General features: G+C 33.4%; 1 long non-coding RNA gene across 1 annotated transcript; it reads right to left on the bottom strand.

Annotated features, from left to right (window-relative positions):
* Nucleotides 1-3,577: 3,577 nt before the first annotated feature.
* On the bottom strand, nucleotides 3,578-6,374 carry LOC127879695 (uncharacterized). The gene is made up of 4 exons (XR_008049214.1): nucleotides 6,320-6,374; nucleotides 5,000-5,079; nucleotides 4,358-4,579; nucleotides 3,578-3,899 (listed from the first exon to the last, which is right to left on the bottom strand). It is a non-coding gene; the product is annotated as an uncharacterized LOC127879695 (long non-coding RNA).
* Between the last annotated feature and the right edge of the window lie 12,305 nt (nucleotides 6,375-18,679).

The raw sequence follows: 18,679 nt of genomic DNA, 5'->3' as shown, positions 1-18,679 counted from the left end.
GCCATTTCGGGAGAAATTTCCTTGTTTTTTTTCCTCATACTTTCTCTTACTTTCCTCCTTCCCTTTTCTTTTCTTATCCGAGGAACCCTCATCCCCACCCGTAAATCCAAACTTAAACAACGACATGAACGTTAAAACCTTTTTACATTGATTGCCGCGGTTGCCGTCTGACAACAAACGGTAAGTGAATCTTTGGTGTCGCAAAATAACAAATAACGTGTTACGGTAGTCGTAACAATTGTACAAGGTTAACTCTCTACTAAAAGCCGGGATCGACCATAATTATTAGTTTTGCTAATTGAATTGCGTAAAAAAGATTGTCAAAACACTTCTAATCTATCAAACAAAATAAATTATTTAAAATTGATAAATAAATTATAATTTTATAATATTAACTTTGTGTTAATGTCGAGTTTTATACCTTCATAAATCCCGGACAATCCTGGGCGATCCCGGCTTTTAGTTTGCAACTTATTTTTATCGAGAAAACACATCACTTCGAGGAAACCAATCAAAACCGTATCTATCGGAAATCCGTTTAAAAATAGGTACTGACGTGTTTTACCAGGAAAACCGCCGGGGATTTTCGGAATTGTCGGCCTCTTTTTGATTGCAATCAAGGGATCCCAAATCTATTTCGAGTTACGATCTGTTTGTAGTCTCCGACTTCAATCTTGGATTTAATTGTCATTTGATCATACTGTATTAAGATTTTTGCATCTTTCAAAAGCTTATTTAAAACGCAGTTTATTGATATATAAAACATAATCCCGCCCAAAATACACACGACCGGTCGGGCATGTTACTGGGACATTTGCTAGCCCGGACCCAGGTACAGGCAGTGAATGTCGTTCGGACGTGCCTTAGTGTTAAGCCCTGCATGACAATTTGACGAGATCTCGTTCGGTGATCAGTAACGCATTTCATCCTTATTTCAATATATACAATGCATAACAGCATGCCCGAGGATCTGCATTCAAATCGGAATATTAATGACTGTTGAAAGACCATCATAATGACAAAAAAGGAAAATAATTTACCTTTCTAGTTACGCACGTATGCCAAATATTCATTTTGCGATTTCAATCACATCGCAACATCCTGGTATGATGAAATTAGTTTATACACTGTGAATATCCAATCTGAAAGAAACCGGACATCCTTTTCTACAATTTTAAAGTACAGTGTACATAATCAACGGGGTTTTCAAGGGTTTACACACTGGCTGGACAGAATGTAAACACAACGTGAAGAACTTGATGTTTGCAAATATCTCCACGTATTGAAATATATTAACAAAAATTTTAAGTGCATAAAATACAGTTTTTCTTGCAGTTTGTGTCGATAGCTTAATGTATAAGATTAAATCCGTGAATACCTCTGAAATCGGTGGCATAATGTTACGTTGCGTGAAGCAAAAACGTGCATTACATATGGCATTTTTGAACAAACACACAGGCTTATTAAAAAGTAATTCTGGTGTATTTTACATTGCCATAAGCAGCATAAAAATCTGTCTTTTACGCGCCAGTGGAAATTCTTTAAAAAATTGTTCTATCAAGTTATTTGAAAAAACAAGCAACACTTACCCTATTTTTACATTTATTAACGTGTTATTTGGAACCCTAAAATAGTCACGTGATCATGCACCCTGAGTATCATGCATATCAAAGGCCACAGAGGTAAGGTTGTTAAATAAAAGGGATATTAAGCTAGGGCCTTAGATTCCATTTTTAAATAATCTTGTCAGTGATATATAAATTATCATATTTAAAGTGTGCATTTTCATGTTACTATATCTTATTACTCAATCGTTAACCAAGGCATGAATTTGATTGAATTAAGTTAAAAGACATATATAATTAAACTTATAAATGCATAATAAATCAAATGTCTAGTTAATTGGTTTTAAGAACAAACAAGTTATTCTAAGCACTATTTGGATATTGATATGTTAACTTGTATCTGTTGCAGAAATGGAAATTTTGTCATGTGAACATATCTGCAAAATACTAGGCAGACAGTTAAGATGTCTACTTAAAAATAAATGAGTTTTTGACCGAACAAACACAAATTGCAGAATCCAATAATGTTGATATTATAAAATATTTCCTTCTGAACTTGTGTTGTAGAGTGTTATTCATAAATGTTTCATCGGATGTAAAATATAAAAAAACATAATTCGATTGTATTTACACACAATTTTTTTTTTAAGTTTGGTCAACAATTTATTGTAATTATGTCATGATCTAGAAACCAATTTAACATGATAATACACGTGTCGCAGACACAAACCAATCATACAAGTACAGAAAAAATGCCCTATATTTATTATGTAGTGAACAAAACACAAAGCACCATAGTTTTGCAAAAACGGTGGTCGCAGCCAAAATTCCTTTCTATGCGCTCATTTTCTAATGAAGTTTATGTGGCTGTTAAAGTTGCCGTGAAATATTGCAAGTGGTGTTAAGTGCATGCACATCACGGGTTTATTTAATGTTAAGTGGAAAAGCATTGGTCGTAATTCTGCAATAATCAGAATATAATAAAATAATAATACACTTATGTATGCTTTACAGAACAATATAGTGAGACTATGGTCTGCATATTTGATTCAATGTGTGTCAACAAATCTTCAAGACTGATTGCTTGCCAAAATAAGGTGTTTCGAAATCAAATGTATCAAGATGATCTTTTTATTTATTGAAATCTTTATCAAGTTTAGGTCGTATTTTCTCTTTAAGAATTTAATATTTATATTATTTGTGTTATCAACGATTCCACCGCTACCGTATCTGGCATAAAAACAGTTTGCATGATGCGGCAATTTTTTTTAAAATAAAAACATTAGATGTCATTTGTTTCGAATAGTTGTATTAATTATGAGATTAACATATCAAGTATTAATTTTCTATATAGAGCTAATAACAAAACCTCAGAAAGCTAATTGTACACATTCGTGAGATATCGTGAACGATTATAAAGAGTATGATGATAAGATCAGTTTGATGTACGATTGTGAGGTACGGCTACATTTGTACCCTCGCCGTTCCCAGAAATTAAACATGAACAGCTATAATTGCAGTATGAGACTATGATTATCCTGCAACATTAGACACGTACGAATAGCATAGAATTATCAGAAGAGATTCCGATATTTAAAAAAGACTCCAGTAATCACACGAGGCTATAATATCCAGGCGAGACTACACTAATCAGACGAGATTATAATAAGCAGACGAAACTACAATATCCATAAAATACTACAATAATCAGGCGAGACTAAGTATTCAGGCGAGACTAAACTAATTAGACGAGACTATAATAAGAAAAGAAACAATATTATTCAGAAAAAATACTTTAATTAGAAGGGACTATACTAATCAGACGTGACAACAATCATCAGACACGACGACACTCATCAGACACGACAACAATCATCAGGCACGACAACAATCATCAGACACGACAACAATCATCAGACACGACAACTATCATCAGATAATGATTAATAGAACAGTAAACTTGGTTTTCATTTTGTATACAAAGGATAAGTATGTTCTTATTATTTACACTATATTGATAGAAATAAGATTACATCATTTAATAAAGAATGCATTACTGAAGATTCAAATTTAAAACAACCGTTTATCCACTTAAATGTTGCAAGCATTCTTAAACAACAAGACTAAAAAAGCTGTTAACAATAATTTTATTAACTACTTCCTTTCAAAAAAAGGCAGGTACAGTTTTGTTGTCGTCACGTTGAAGGTGTCCATGTATCCAAAGGATGTACTGTGATCAATCTGTGTCCTCCACATCTTCAGTGCCAACACGTTGTTCCGAAATGTTTCCTGGATAAGGAGGGTGAGAGGATCAGTCACCACTTAACCCTTTTTCTGAAAAATATGAACACATAAAAAACTAAAAAACCCTTGCTAAATCTATCTATATATATATATATATATATATATATATATATATATATATATAAGCTGTTATTGTCCAACTTTTAAGATGCAGGAACATAATGGCCACTGTTTCGACAGTAAATGAGTTAAATTTTCTACACTTTTGATTTTAAGCTGAGACAATTACATGAGTAGTTTTACGTGTTCTATATTAATATTACAAGCAACAATATTTGATAAAGATAAAATGCATTACTAATTCCGTTAAACAGGCCCACAGACAAATAAAATATTTGATATAGATAAAATGCATTAATAATTCCGTTAAAAAGTCCACAGAAAAATAACATATTTGAAATAGATAAAGTGCATTATTAATTCTGTTAAACAGGCCCACAGAAAAATAAACATGAAAAATGGGTCTTATTCAACAATAGTAAACAAACTGGTCTCTGGCTTGTACAGTATTGTCAGGCCATGCCACAACAAAGCTGGTCTTCATCATGGTCTACCAAATGGACAATTCTTGCAAACACACCATCATGGTTAGCTTGAGGATGGTCCAAGCTGGGCCAGGACAGGCTGTCAGTGATAACTGCTGACTGTCTGGCAGCAATTTCCTTCAACAGCTCCTATGCTTCCGTATAAGTAAGGTGGTCTATGATATCCTTGAAAAGACATTTCTGCATTTAACAATAAATGTTTTGAACATAAAGCTAAGAATTTTGACACAAGATGTAGCTACATGTACATATAGAATTTTTTATTTTTCATGACACCATTTTTAAACATTCCTGTCAGTTTTTTTTTGTAAAATTTCAATATTCATCTAGTGTAGTGTAGGATCATTTTTTAAATTCTTTGCTCATGTAGCAACACAGTTTTACATACAAAGACTTTGTTTTATATATCAACAATAAGTGTGTTGAACTGTGTTTTTTCTGTTTCCATTCAAGAATATTGTGAAATGACATATATTTTTTTCAATGAAATCTCAACTTGCCTGAATATCTGAAAACATTATCTACAAATTATTTCAATATTCTCAAATGAAATCAACAGAAAAAAATGCAGCTAAATAAGTATACCTTTTCTGTTTCTTGTACCAAAGTGACAAAATCCAGTGATCCCTTCTTCATAAACTTCTTGGTTTAATTATGGTTGTATCCTATTGAAAAAGTAAATACACAATTTAAACCACTTTTAAAAACTATTTATGGTCTCTATTAAAAAAGTGAGTTGTAAATATGTGGTATTATTATCTAATAAGTGTTCTTCAACATTCAGGAAATCAAATCTTGAGGATATTCAAAACAATTGAAAAAAGAGGAATATCCAGAATATTCTTGGCTTTTACAAATATAATGATACATGCATTTCAGATGACCTGTATTTGATTTATTCAAAATACAATGTACTGTTGAAATACACATTTATCAAAATATATACGTGCTTTGCTAAATTAACAAAGAATATAAAGATAAAATACTTTAAATAAAGAAACAATCAGATGCACGAAAAAAAATTGGGGCGAGTTGTCTCTTGGTTGGAGCGAGTGACCATATGTTTGATGCGAGTTTGTTTTGGGGCAAGTGGTATTGGGGCGAGTTGTCTGGCGACAGCTACATGCATTTGATGCCATGAATTACTAAACTGTGTTACTATTTTCAAAAATATTTTGGTTATTCAGTTTATTTATAAAAAAGCTGTGCAGAAGAAACTGATATAAATACATTTTAACCCTTTGCATGCTGGGAAATTTGTCATCTGCTAAAATGTCATCCGCTGAATTTCTAAAATTAGCCATTTCTTTGATTTTTTTCAAAGAATACTATCAGAATAGCAAACAGTTTGGATCCTGATGAGACGCCACGTTTTGTGGCGTCTCATCTGGATCCAAACTGTTTGCAAAAGCCTTCAAAATTCGGTTCCAGCGCTTAAAGGGTTAACTATGAGTTTTGGGTTTAAATAAATAAACTACCAGTACCATTCAAATGCATTTTAGTTAATAATAAATGTTATTGTCATATAACACACAATAATAAATATGTCAATAAATGCACAGCATCTTGAATTGCCTGCCAACAAATAATGTTGTCACTGTCAGTTATGAGGAAAGAAAAAGATACTGTAATGTTTAAATGATCTCAGTACTCCAAGGCTGATGATAAATTTAATTTATTTGCGCGAATACTAAAGTTAATTCTGTATTCAACTTGGCTTTTAATTTAGGTTTCTATCTGTAACTTAAGTGTAAACGAGAGAATCAGTATTTACGCGTTCTGTGATGTATATGCATATACTTATGTAACGAAAACGAATCATTTGATCAGTTATACTATTTTAATCTACTTTTATAAAAAAAATCATACGCACTATTGAGTTTTACAAAAAAAAACATATTTTACCTTCTTCTTCCGTGTTTGACAATACAGATTCCGCCATATTTGTTGTTGTTGTTGCTGTCACAATGCGTGTTCATATTTAAATTTATATTTAAAATCTATATTTAGTCGGGGAAAAAACCGATCCAAGGGTCAGTGGTTCGAGCCTTGGTGCGGCTTACTTTTTTCTTTCTTATTTTAATTTTGTTTTATACTGGAGCACGTTGTTTGCGATGTTTAAATTTATCATTTTAAAGCATTAAATGAAAAACTTCAAAAAAATGCAATTTAAGTGTGAACAAGCCCCTTTAAATGCATATATCTGATGTAAGAAAGAATCCCTAACAAATACGTTGTACTGATCGAAAGTGCACATTCTTAATCTTACATCTGATGTATAAAAAGTGCTTGTTATTTGTTAAAACGCCAGTACAGCAAGGATTTCAAAACTAGATCATGACAGGGCTTAACACTAACTTTTTTTTCAACTAGCCCATTCGGGCTAGTAAATGCAGAACCTACTAGCCCTGACCAATCTTTCATGTGCCGGGACCAAAGTATTATCAAAACCTTTATATTTATCATTTAACTTGTATTTTCTTGTGCGTGGAGATGCGCAATTATGATTCAATCATTCTAATTAGCTTGCCTTACTTATGCTAATGAATTCAATATTCATCTACATTAGACATCTATTTGTAATCTTCACGCCATTTCGGGAGAAATTTCCTTGTTTTTTATTTCCTCATACTTTCTCTTACTTTCCTCCTTCCCTTTTCTTTTCTTATCCGAGGAACCCTCATCCCCACCCGTAAATCCAAACTTAAACAACGACATGAACGTTAAAACCTTTTTACATAGATTGCCGCGGTTGCCGTCTGACAACAAACGGTAAGTGAATCTTAGGTGTCGCAAAATAACAAATAACGTGTTACGGTAGTCGTAACAATTGTACAAGGTTAACTCTCTACTAAAAGCCGGGATCGACCATAATTATTAGTTTTGCTAATTGAATTGCGTGAAAAAGATTGTCAAACCACTTCTAATCTATCAAACAAAATAAATTATTTAAAATTGATAAATAAATAATAATTTTATAATATTAACTTTGTGTTAATGTCGAGTTTTATACCTTCATCGATCCCGGACAATCCTGGGCGATCCCGGCTTTTAGTTTGAAACTTATTTTTATCGAGAAAACACATCACTTCGAGGAAACCAATCAAAACCGTATCTATCGGAAATCCGTTTAAAAATAGGTACTGACGTGTTTTACCAGGAAAACCGCCGGGGATTTTCGGAATTGTCGGCCTCTTTTTGATTGCAATCAAGGGATCCCAAATCTATTTCGAGTTACGATCTGTTTGTAGACTCCGACTTCAATCTTGGATTTAATTGTCATTTGATCATCCTGTATTAAGATTTTTGCATCTTTCAAAAGCTTATTTAAAACGCAGTTTATTGATATATAAAACATAATCCCGCCCAAAATACACACGACCGGTCGGGCATGTTACTGGGACATTTGCTAGCCCGGACCCAGGTACAGGCAGTGAATGTCGTTCCGACGTGCCTTAGTGTTAAGCCCTGCATGACAATTTGACGAGATCTCGTTCGGTGATCAGTAACGCATTTCATCCTTATTTCAATATATACAATGCATAACAGCATGCCCGAGGATCTGCATTCAAATCGGAATATTAATGACTGTTGAAAGACCATCATAATGACAAAAAAGGAAAATAATTTACCTTTCTAGTTACGCACGTATGCCAAATATTCATTTTGCGATTTCAATCACATCGCAACATCCTGGTATGATGAAATTAGTTTATACACTGTGAATATCCAATCTGAAAGAAACCGGACATCCTTTTCTACAATTTTAAAGTACAGTGTACATAATCAACGGGGTTTTCAAGGGTTTACACACTGGCTGGACAGAATGTAAACACAACGTGAAGAACTTGATGTTTGCAAATATCTCCACGTATTGAAATATATTAACAAAAATTTTAAGTGCATAAAATACAGTTTTTCTTGCAGTTTGTGTCGATAGCTTAATGTATAAGAATAAATCCGTGAATACCTCTGAAATCGGTGGCATAATATTACGTTGCGTGAAGCAAAAACGTGCATTACATATGGCATTTTTGAACAAACACACAGGCTTATTAAAAAGTAATTCTGGTGTATTTTACATTGCCATAAGCAGCATAAAAATCTGTCTTTTACGCGCTAGTGGAAATTCTTTAAAAAATTGTTCTATCAAGTTATTTGAAAAAACAAGCAACACTTACCCTATTTTTACATTTATTAACGTGTTATTTGGAACCCCAAAATAGTCACGTGATCATGCACCCTGAGTATCATGCATATCAAAGGCCACAGAGGTAAGGTTGTTAAATAAAAGGGATATTAAGCTAGGGCCTTAGATTCCATTTTTAAATAATCTTGTCAGTGATATATAAATTATCATATTTAAAGTGTGCATTTTCATGTTACTATATCTTATTACTCAATCGTTAACCAAGGCATGAATTTGATTGAATTAAGTTAAAAGACATATATAATTAAACTTATAAATGCATAATAAATCAAATGTCTAGTTAATTGGTTTTAAGAACAAACAAGTTATTCTAAGCACTATTTGGATATTGATATGTTAACTTGTATCTGTTGCAGAAATGGAAATTTTGTCATGTGAACATATCTGCAAAATACTAGGGATTTCCAGACAGTTAAGATGTCTACTTAAAAATAAATGAGTTTTTGACCGAACAAACACAAATTGCAGAATCCAATAATGTTGATATTATAAAATATTTCCTTCTGAACTTGTGTTGTAGAGTGTTATTCATAAATGTTTCATCGGATGTAAAATATAAAAAACATAATTCGATTGTATTTACACACAATTTTTCTTTTTTTAAGTTTGGTCAACATTTTATTGTAATTATGTCATGATCTAGAAACCAATTTAACATGATAATACACGTGTCGCAGACACAAACCAATCATACAAGTACAGAAAAATGCCCTATATTTATTATGTAGTGAACAAAACACAAAGCACCATAGTTTTGCAAAAACGGTGGTCGCAGCCAAAATTCCTTTCTATGCGTTCATCTTCTAATGAAGTTTATGTGGCTGTTAAAGTTGCCGTGAAATATTGCAAGTGATGTTAAGTGCATGCACATCACGGGTTTATTTAATGTTAAGTGGAAAAGCATGGGTCGTAATTCTGCAATAATCAGAATATAATAAAATAATAATACACTTATGTATGCTTTACAGAACAATATAGTGAGACTATGGTCTGCATATTTGATTCAATGTGTGTCAACAAATCTTCAAGACTGATTGCTTGCCAAAATAAGGTGTTTCGAAATCAAATGTATCAAGATGATCTTTTCATTTATTGAAATCTTTATCAAGTTTAGGTCGTATTTTCTCTTTAAGAATTTAATATTTATATTATTTGTGTTATCAACGATTCCACCGCTACCGTATCTGGCATAAAAACAGTTTGCATTATGCGGCAATTTTTTTTAAAATAAAAACATTAGATGTCATTTGTTTCGAATAGTTGTATTAATTATGAGATTAACATATCAAGTATTAATTTTCTATATAGAGCTAATAACAAAACCTCAGAAAGCTAATTGTACACATTCGTGAGATATCGTGAACGATTATAAAGAGTATGATGATAAGATCAGTTTGATGTACGATTGTGAGGTACGGCTACATTTGTACCCTCGCCGTTCCCAGAAATTAAACATGAACAGCTATAATTGCAGTATGAGACTATGATTATCCTGCAACATTAGACACGTACGAATAGCATAGAATTATCAGAAGAGATTCCGATATTTAAAAAAGACTCCAGTAATCACACGAGGCTATAATATCCAGGCGAGACTACACTAATCAGACGAGATTATAATAAGCAGACGAAACTACAATATCCATAAAATACTACAATAATCAGGCGAGACTAAGTATTCAGGCGAGACTAAACTAATTAGACGAGACTATAATAAGAAAAGAAACAATATTATTCAGAAAAAATACTTTAATTAGAAGGGACTATACTAATCAGACGTGACAACAATCATCAGACACGACGACACTCATCAGACACGACAACAATCATCAGGCACGACAACAATCATCAGACACGACAACAATCATCAGACACGACAACTATCATCAGACACGACAACAATCATCAGACACGACAACAATCATCAGACACAACAACAATCATCAGGCACGACAACAATCATCAGACACGACAACAATCATCAGGCACGACAACAATCATCAGACACGACAACAATCATCAGACACGACAACACTCATCAGACACGACAACAATCATCAGACACGACAACAATCATCAGGCACGACAACAATCATCAGGCACGACAACAATCATCAGACACGACAACTATCATCAGACACGACATCAATCATCAGACACGACAACAATCATCAGACACGACAACAATCATCAGACACGACAACAATCATCAGGCACGACAACAATCATCAGACACGACAACAATCATCAGACTAAAATAAGAAGCCAAGACTGCAATAATCAGAGGAGATTTCCAGAATAAGCCGACACAATAATAATCAGACGAGTCTACAATAAACAGTCGCGATTACAGTAACCAGACGAGGTAATATTAATCAGAAGAATCTGCACAATTCAGACTACAAAATAAGACGAGACAACACTATTCAATAAACACTAAAATATTAAAGGAGACAACAGTTGTCAGTTAACAGTACAATTACCTTACGAGACTGCAATAACCGGACGAGACTACACTAATAAGACTATTATAATTGCACTAGACAATAATAAACAAGATACTTAAGTATTCAGACGATACTATTTTGCCCAAACAATACTTCACCATACTATACTATAAAGCATTGAATATGAAAATCATATAAAACTACAATAATCAGATGAGACAACAAAAATTAGACGGGACCGTAATTTTCAGACAAGACTGCAATTATTAAATACGTGACTAACATACGTGGTGTGACTACACTAGGAAATGTTTCTAACACCATATATGAATAAAGACTATGTTTTAAAGTGGTACATGTGATCATTTCTCTACAGTCTGGGAAAGGTCACTTTAAAATAATTCATCCCTTACGATAATACGATTAAAGCCTCTATAACGCTCAAAATCAACGAAAGTTTCGTAAAGTATTTCGTTACATAAAGTTAAAGAATTAAAAATCAGTGTTCCTTGTGGCGATTGCCAAAGTTTCAACGCCAGATGTGGTCTGGTAAAATAGATGTTCGTAGATACAAAATGCTCGTTTTCATTATTGTTTTGCATATTTAATACCATTTTAATTTCCCGCAACGATATCTATTCATACGACACATGAACACTAATATGGCACCGTTTTAGTATTCGTGTGTCTTATGAATATATATATTCGCAGGAAATTAAAATGGAACTAGAAATGGCGCGGCAGAGGCCGACGCGTATCCCCACGCCGCATGTTTTACCCATGGGACGCCCAGGGTTGATAATGGGGCCATGCATAGTTGAGACTGACCGCATTGTCATAAGAGATGTTCAGTATCAATTTGAAGTAAATGGGTGTAGAAATGTAAAAGTTAATGTAAAATCACATTTAAAAAAAGAGTGAAAATCTCTGACCTGGCCCCAGCCCAACCCCCATAACTTTTGACCCAGGGGTCATATCAAAATTCCAAATAGTGCATGGTCGCACATATGCTCATAGCTACCATGTGTATAAGTTTCAAGGTTCTAGTGCTTATAGTGTAGGAGGAGAAAGTGGCCAGGGCGGACGGACGGACAGACAGACGGACGGCGGAGATAACCAAAAAGCGTGGGGATAATTAATTGTGTCACAAATAAATAAAAACGAACATTTTGTATCCTCTAAAATCAATGTAATTATACCACATCTAGCGTTGAAATTGTGGCTTTTGCTATAAGGAACACTGATTGTTTAGGTGTTAATTTTATTTTACGAAATTTTCGTTGATTTTTAGCGTTATAGAGGCTTTAAGCACGTGTATAGGTATTGTTGCAACTTTTTGCACGAGGCATTTTTCTTTTTATTTTTCGAATTAAAGTTGTGCAATCAAGTGTGATTGTCTTTCAACAATTATTTTAGTAGAAAACAATACAGTTGTCCGGAAATTACACTAAAGAACTTGTTAGTCATTTTTTTGGTCAACGTTAACGATTTACAAATTAAATACAAACTTCAAAATGAAAGCGTTTAAGAATTTAGTGTTAAGATTTTATTTAATATATGCACTAAAATTAGCAAGTAGTTTTAGCTTACAATTAATATTTATTGAACAATGTGTGCTCTCCATTTATCCGTCTGTCAGAGATTGTGCGGATTTGTACCTCATCGTTCATCACGGAATGGTAAATTATAATTTACCAAAAATGTTCACCATGTGGAGAAGGTGTGCCCCGTGTAAGATGTGTTTCTTTAAATAAAAGACCAAGGGGGCACAGTTCAAAGACAAACATTGGCAAAATTCAGCTATTTTATTTTTAATAACTATTAATATACCCCGTCGATACAATATACCAGTTGAAAACCTTTATTTATAGCTCATAGGTAAAGGTTAGACAAAGAGGTTTAATAAGGCATATTATAGCTTGTTCCGACTGAAACTTAATCATTTATCCGGTGACCATAAAATAACTTACATCAAATGTTTATGTGCTCCTAAATGCTTACTCTATTTGGTATATAACAAATGGTCATAACTCTGACGTGCACTTTAGAGACATACCAGCCTTGATAAAACTTAAAATATTTTGAGTTTTCGAGGTGAGGTAGCTTGCGTTTGTAGTTAAGGCCAGTTTTGTAAAGGTCAAGGTAATCTTTACTTAAATAGGTGTATTGTTTCCATTAAAAACGAAAGTCGTGATGGAGTTATTGTGTTGAAATTGTTTGTGTAAAAAGCTTGCGTGCAGATCTAGTTTGGGACTGCATTGAAGACCAGTCGGTAAGATAGTTGATACTCAAAATGAGACACTATGTTGTCCACTCATTATCTTAAGTTTGAATTCATCATTAAATGTGTGCGTATGTAGGTTACATGCATGCCATACTAGAATGGAATTGCGTTCTGGTCGAGGTTATGTCACTAAAAATTGAAAACGTGCGTTTGAATGGAGATTTTGTACTGAACCTATTGGTTTAAACACTATTTATTTAGTTCAATGGAAAGTACATATAAGCAATACAATACAAACATAATATTATTTTCGAACAATACACAAGGCAGAAAGAAATTGTTTTATTGCTTAAAATAAATGCTGTAGGATACAATTTGACAGAATTGAGAAAAAAGCTCGAGGCTTATGCTATGTCTCTCTTCTGTCAGTTCTGTACTGAACCTATTGAAATACGTATTATTTTTATTTTCATATACGTGCAACGTATACATACAACGTGCTCATGGTGAGCTTTTGGGATCATCTTTTGTCCGTCTTGCGTCGTGCGTCGTCCGTCGTCAACATTTTGGCTTATGAACACTCTAGAGGTAACATTTCTTGCCTGATCTTAATGAAATTTGGATCAAAGATTTGTCCTAAAAATATCTCAACCGAGTTCTAAACTGGGTCATGCTGGAAAAAAAACTAGGTCACTAGGGCAAAAAAGCAAAACCTTGTGAACACTGTATGTAACTTTGTCAAAATGTTTGTCTTGATGATATGTTGGTTTTGTTTAAAAATGGTTCCGGCCCGTTGAAAAACATAGCCGCCAGGGGATATATATATATATATATATATATATATATATATATATATATATATATATATATATATTTATCTGGGCATTAAAACATGAGATATAGTGTTTGTTTTTAAATGGAAAAACTTATATTATTGATGAACGGGAAAAGTCAATTTCCGATTCGGGAGCGTTTTATGGCGTTTTTTAGGGCAGGAAAACCCCCTGAAATATGTCAATAACTATCAAGAGCAAGTGACGTCAGCACTCATTACTCCAACAGCTCTTTAGTACTGAACAATAAAATATTTACGATCTCTTCGATGATAATAATGCGTAAGGGAACCCTAATTTATATTGCAGTTGACTATGTAAACAGATGTAAACAGCAAAACAGAACACAATTTATATCTATCGACTTAAAGAAAGTTTCTGTAAATATTGCAAAGTATCTTTTGTTTATTCTGTCCATGATTTATCTGTTATTGTATTTTTAGTTCGGGCCTAGAGGCCGGTTTATTGATCCTGGTAGTGTCTTTTGAAATATTTTTTAGGTTGGTTGAGTGTTTTCAGAGTGCCGCAAAGACATAAGTGTTTACTTATACAACTGATTTATGGCGTTTTCGCGATCACTGATGAAATAGTCCTTTATTCAGACATGTAACAGGTTGTAAAATGTTCTACTAAAGTTCATATAAAGCGATTGTCATTCATATTTCAAATTTTAAAGGCTAAACTACGCTTGAATGATCACAAGAAAATTTGAATGTCCGTATAATTCTATTCGTTAGAAAATAAAAATGTGCCTCATCATAAAAATGAATGAGTAATTTAACAGACAATCACGTTCAGAGCTTTTAGTTATATTTATCAAAAGGTCGAGACCGTTTTCTGTAAAATTCAATTTTTTAATAACAAGGTTATAACAAACAAACTCATTTCTCTATTAGGTAATGAAAGAAAACCTGCGATTAATAGCCAGAACGCCTTAAGACCTACACAAGTTTAGCCCTTCAAACTTAAAAAATAAACATGATCTTTTCCCTTTCAATTTAATATTTTTAATCGTATAAAAATCAAACGTGATTACAACTTGAGCGGTCGTTATATCTAAGCCACGTTTGATAAGCAGCCTGATCGCTTTGAGCAGTTCTAAATCATTTCCATTGAATTGTAAATAAATTGGCAAAATCAAAGTTTCCGCCTTTTGACCTTCTATATTTTTTTAATATATGTTTAATTAGATCACTGTAAATTTTTGTGATCACGTTTGTTAGCATGATATCTCGGCTAGGTTATTATCAGCCAGATCACCACAATAACTCGATAAACATGCAGACTGTCAAGGCACTTTATCCAACTTATGGCACTTGAGTTATAAATATGTGTTTTAATTAATCTTATTCGCCCTCTAACTTAACATGTTTATATTGTATCATCATCAAACCAGGCGACAATGTTTGAGGGCTTATAATCCCTAACATGCTTGACAATCCTCCATATGGTCTCAAGCACTAATGAATTATGTCACTTCCATTATTAAAAATTTGCCTGATTAAATTTGTCCGTTTTTTAACTCGAATAGTTTAAATCGTATTATAATAATATACGGTCAGAATGTTTATTGGTATACAATCTCGGCGAAATACGATAACAAGTTAGATGACATGAAGAACTTATGAGTCATAGCCCTGGAATTATCTTTAATTTTCTAGATTAACACAGACCTTAAATGAGCTTATTACTACTCGTCCTTAAACTTGCCTCATATTGTTACATGTTAATGTTACATGCTGATATGTTGTAATCTCCATAACAAACAGATGGACGTTTTAAAACAAATCTCTAGCATAAATGTTGTTTGTTGTTAAAATGTTTGTATGCGCCTGTAGGGTGGCTTATAGCAGTCGCACTGTCTGTCCGTATGTCCATCTGTCCGTCCGGCATTCTGTTTTCGGAAGGATTTTTACACAATGCTTTAAGATATTAAGCCTTATTGGTATGTGAGTTTACTAATATAACCTACAGACTAAGTGTATAAATCGTTCCGATCCGTTGATATTTGACAAAGATCGGGATTTTGACCGATCTAAATTTTTGCCAAGGGAAGTAATGACCTTTAAAGGGAGATTTTGATTTTACATTGGCAGGTACAAGGTCTATTTTTGACAAGGGAAGTAATCTTTATTAAATATATTTAATCCCACGTAGGAGCTTCTATTAAAGTAAAAGGCATAGGGATTTGAGACAAACGTAGATATTGAAATTTTTTCTATATTAGCCGTCTTCCGGATGTTTTTTTACACAACACTTTAAGATATTTAGCTGATTTTTAGTGTGTGAGACTACATACATGCCTCAAATATGAAGTGTGACATTTGTTCCGGCCCATTGATTTGTGGCGAAGTTATTGGTTATGGACTTTTCTGCTAAGTTATGGGACTTGGACTTTCTGGGTGTTTTTACGCCATCTTCAGATATTGAGCTGATATTTGGTGTGTGAGTCTACCAACATTACCTACAGATGAAGTGTGAACTGTATGCTGGTGCATTGATTTCGGGCATAGTTGTGTGCCTTGAACTGACAAATTATCTGTATTATAACCTTTTTCCGGAGTTTTTAGCTCACGTGAGCACAATGTGCTCATGGTGAGCTTTTGTGATCGCCTTTTGTACGTCGTAGGTCTTGCGGCGTCAACATTTGCCTTGTTAACACACTAGAGGCCATATTTATTGTCCGATTTTCATGAACTTTGGTCAGACGGTTTGTGCCAATGAAATTTGGACGAGTTCGAAATTAGTTTCGGTTGGTTGAAAAACATGGTTGCCTGGGGCGGGGCATTTTTTCCTTATATGGCTAAAGTAAAGCATTGTTAACCCTCTAGAGGCCACATTTTTTTCCGATCTTTATGAAACTTTGCCAGAAGATTTGCCCCAATGATATCTTAGACGAGTTCGAAAATGTTTTCAGTTGGTTGAAAAACATGGCCGCAAGGGGATGGGGCATATTTTCTTACATGGCTATATGTAAACCTTGTTAACACTCTAAAATCAATAATGATTTTCCGATTTTCATGAAACTTTGTAAGAAAATTTGTCCCAAAGATATCTTGAACGAGTTTGAAAACGACTCCGGTTTGTTGAAAAACATGGCCGCAAGGGGGCGGGGCATTGTTCCTTATTTGGCTATAGTAAACATTGTTAACACTCTAGTGGCCACATTATTTTCCGATATTCATTAAGCTTGATTATAATTTGTCTGGAGATATACTCGATGAGTTTTAAAACTTATCCGGCTGGTTGAAAACGAAGGCCGCTAGTGGCTGCGCATTTTTTCTTATATGGCTTTAGTAAAACCTTGTAATACTCTAGAAGTAACATTTATTGTTCAATCTTCCTGAAACTTGGTCTGATCATTTGTTCTAATAATATATTGGATTAGTTCGAAAATGGTTCCGGTTTGTTAAAAAACATGGCCGCTAGGGGTGGTGCAATTTTCCTTATATAGCTTTCGTTAAACCTTGTAAACGGTCTAAAAGTAACAATTATAGCCCAGTCTTTATTGAAGTTGGTCAGAACATTTGTGTAATAATATCTGGGCTAATTTCAAAAATGGTTCCGGTCTGTTAAAAAGCATAGCCACCAGTGGGCGTGTCACTTTTCCTTATATGGCTATAGTAAAACCTGTTTAACACTCTAAACGTAACAATCATAGTTCAATATTCATTATCAGAACATTTATTCTTATGATATCTTGGGCTACACATAACAGGTCAGTTCCTATCAGGTGAGCGACTTTGGGCTTTCAGGTCCTCTTGTTTATTAATACTAACTCAGACAAATCAAGTTTCACAATAACAAACTTTTTATCTGGCAAATTTTCCTTTACAAGCAATACATCGATGATAAGTGTCCATCAAGTAATTAACATATGCTTCGTAATTTTCTTCATGAAATATTTTGTAGCTAACTATAGAAAAAACTATTAACTCTTTGTATTAAGTCTCAAATTTATATATGCTAGTAATGTTTCATTTTATTTATCTTATCAAAAATAAGACATTTTATATATCGCTCGATTTTATAATGAAATTCAGATTGCAAGCTTTAAACAGTTTTGCAAGGAATATAGTTAGAAATATAAAATTAAAAGAAATGCTAATTTTTTTTTATTCAATTTTAATTTGATGAACGGTTGGAAAGTTATAACAGGCGCGGGGTTTTAAAAATATACAAAATTAATTCATATGAAAACCGGAAAAGCGTATGGTTCATTGTAACAATAGCATCGTTTGAGAAATGAAGAACTATATTTTGGCCCCAGTAATCTGCTAATTAAACGTTTACGTTTACTGTTTGATATAACAGTATCACATTTATGAAATAACGCTATAATCCACATCTCAGTTGGCTATGGGCAGCAGAAGACATTTGAGATCTGACTCGACAACGCATTTCATCCTAGTGAACGTTTGTATGAGGTGTAATATTATAAGTCGTTGATGTATCCAATGCATTGTGTTTGGTAGTAATACATGGCAATACAATTACTAAGATTGCCGATCGTTGGACTATAAACCTGTAAACTGAAAGAAAATAAGAATG

This window comes from Dreissena polymorpha, chromosome 4, assembly GCF_020536995.1.
Source record: "Dreissena polymorpha isolate Duluth1 chromosome 4, UMN_Dpol_1.0, whole genome shotgun sequence".
NCBI classification, from domain to species: Eukaryota; Metazoa; Mollusca; class Bivalvia; order Myida; family Dreissenidae; genus Dreissena; species Dreissena polymorpha.
This window is presented reverse-complemented; position numbering and strand designations above follow the sequence as displayed.